Here is a 2838-nt window from a genome sequence, read left to right as displayed (position 1 = left end):
TTCCTATTATGTGCCAACATCAGAAACAGCCTGTGGTATTTGCCCAAAGATTAGTTTACTTAAAAGCCCAAAAGAAGGTCCCCGATATCAGAGGGGAAAACCTTCCATTGACAGAGATGAGAGGTAATCTGTGTAGGGTAGAGTCATTTCAGCACTGTTCTAGTCTTTGCATACAAACTGTGTGTGTGTATCTGGCTGTTCCTTTTTTCCCTTCTATGTGTGTGTGTGTGTTTCTCAGCATATTTTGCTGTTAGTTAAACATGCATTGAAAATGTGAAGCTTTAAAAGAAAACAGCTTCTCCATTCATGTCCTGAGTTCAAAATATTGTTTACAGGTCTGCAAATAGTGATAGGTTATAGCCAAACAACCTGGCGATGCAGACCTGTCATGCTCCAGCTTGAGTGTGTGTGTTTGTGTGTCTACAAAGGTACTTTTAAAGGCATTTATCTGTGGGCTTGTTTAGCTGATTTGTGTGCTTGATTGCTGCCTACTGCTGGTGCCATTCATCCAGTAAGCAGTCAAGGTTCATTCGGGTCACTGTGGTTCCTTAAAGACAATGACACTCCAGGCAGCATCTGACATGACTGTGAGGCTAAGCAATGTCAACAGATGACCTCATGGATGTCAGCGCATTCTCAGCGACACTGAGGACGGTCACAAAAACAGGAATTACATTCATGTCAGAGAATGGACAAATGTCAACAGAAAGTACTGTACCACTGTGTGTTGGAGATGTTAATGGATGCGGATCAGAGCTACAAGCTTGGCTTTGGGTCTTCCATTTCCAAAAAACAACAGAAATGATTAAAAGCCAATGAAACTCAAGTGTTCTATTATACTTTACGTTGTTTTATGCTCTTGGAAGCATTAGACATCTGTAACTAGCCTTTTAAAAAACGCTTGTCAGGAAGCATAGATCTAAATGACATTGTTCAAGCATGAGTTCATGGAAGAAACAAACAGATCAGACGTTATGTCAGTGTGTTTTATAAAATGTTGGATCTTGCACCAGAGTTAACGGGACACTTGCAAAGATTAATCCATTTGCTTCAGTTCAATTTAATTCAATTCAACTTTATTTATATAGTGATGAATCACAAGTCACCTCAAGGTGCTTTATATAGGATTGCTTGCTCCTCCCAACCCACCTGATCTCTTAACTTTACACAGCCTGGTAAATCAGTCACAGTTTCTAAGTCTGCCATGCAAATAGCTGTCAGAGTGAAGATCAGGCCTTTGCTGAAGCTGATGCTAAATTGTGGAGCTGGTAGGAGGAAAAGAATTGCGCTCCAACTGACCGTAATAAGTCTCAGACATTCTCCAGTCAGTTGTGGCACAACTTGTCAGTGATTTGTCTTTTTGCATTAGGGCATTTGACTCAACTGGTTGCCAGCCGGTTAAATCTGTTTATAATCCTACATGATACGAATATTGCTGAGTGCTGAGTGTCATTTTGAAGAATTTCCGTTTTAAATCTGTAGGTTTTGGCTGAACTCGGAATGTAAGTAGTACATTTCTGTTTAATGTGAATTCCTGTGTACAGTTTGTAGACAGGAAAAGATTTGCTATTGTCAATTCAAATCAATAGTTGCCTCAAGGAGCATTATACAGTAAGGAAGAGACACTAAAATAATACAAAGAAAACTCCAACAATTAGACAGCCCCCTACGAGCACTTACTTGGTGACAGTGGAAAGAAAAAAAATCCCTTATAACTGGAACAAACTTCCAGCAAAATCAGGTTTAGGTTGGAGCGGCCATCTAACGTAACAGGCTCAGGGTGAGGGAACACGCTGTGGAAGAGAGCCAGTGATTAATAATAACTATTGACTAAATGCAAAGAGATCTATAAACACATAGTGAGTGAAAAAGGTGAGTGAAGAAGAAACACTCATCGTGTGCATCATGGGAATCCCCCAGCAGCATGACTAAGCATAGCAGCAGCATAACTAAGGGAGGATTCAGGATCACCTTTATTCTTTATTTATTTAAATGGGACCGTACAGTTTAACATAGTCCAAGTATAGAACTTGAAGCTGATGTAATGCACCTGTAGCTATCACTAATTTTCAACCACTGTCTCTTGTTGGATTTACAATCACAATACAAACATTTTACAACCTGATCCAGCCCTAACTATATGCCTTATCAAAAAAGGAAAATTTAAGCCTGTTCTTAGAATTAGAGAAGGTGTCTGTGTCCTGAATCCAGAGAGGGAGTTAATTCCACGGAAAGGGGGCCTGAATGCTGCAGGCTCTGCCTCCCATTCTAGTTATAAATATCCTAGGAACTACAAGTATACCAGCAGTCTGAGAGCAAGGTGCTCTATTGAGGTGATACTATGGTACTATGAGGTCTTCAAGATAACATGGGGCCCTATTATTCACCATATCACCATATTTTCACAGATTACATGTAATAGTAATCAGTAATCGGTCTGACCAACCCGCCTTATTTCTGTTTCAAAGAGGACAAATGACCCCAAGTGGTCGCAGTGTCTTCAAAGCAACCATTTATAGTTTATTGCTATAACCAAAATAACATAGAAGTTAATTTTCAGAAACTTTGCTACAAGTCTTCACTGAAGGCTGTGAAACACAAAGAAATTCTCAAACTAGAAAAGGCATGAGGCATTTGTATGGAATGAAAATCATTATGAAAGTTGACACTGATGATAGGAGTGTACACTGAGGTGTGTGTTCATCCCACCCCAATATATCTGTGAGCATTTGCACAGCTGATTGAGCAATATTATTATCAACCTGCTTGCATATGGATAGACACATACCACAGCCATAGTCACCTATGTTATTAACCTCCACTCCCAACAGACACTCT

Source organism: Aulonocara sp. 'chitande type north' Nkhata Bay, linkage group LG17 (genome assembly GCF_057382095.1).
Source record: "Aulonocara sp. 'chitande type north' Nkhata Bay isolate Kocher_YH1m ecotype deep benthic linkage group LG17, A_spYH_male_GT1.1, whole genome shotgun sequence".
Taxonomy (NCBI): Eukaryota; Metazoa; Chordata; class Actinopteri; order Cichliformes; family Cichlidae; genus Aulonocara; species Aulonocara sp. 'chitande type north' Nkhata Bay.
Note: the sequence above shows the minus strand (reverse complement) of the source record.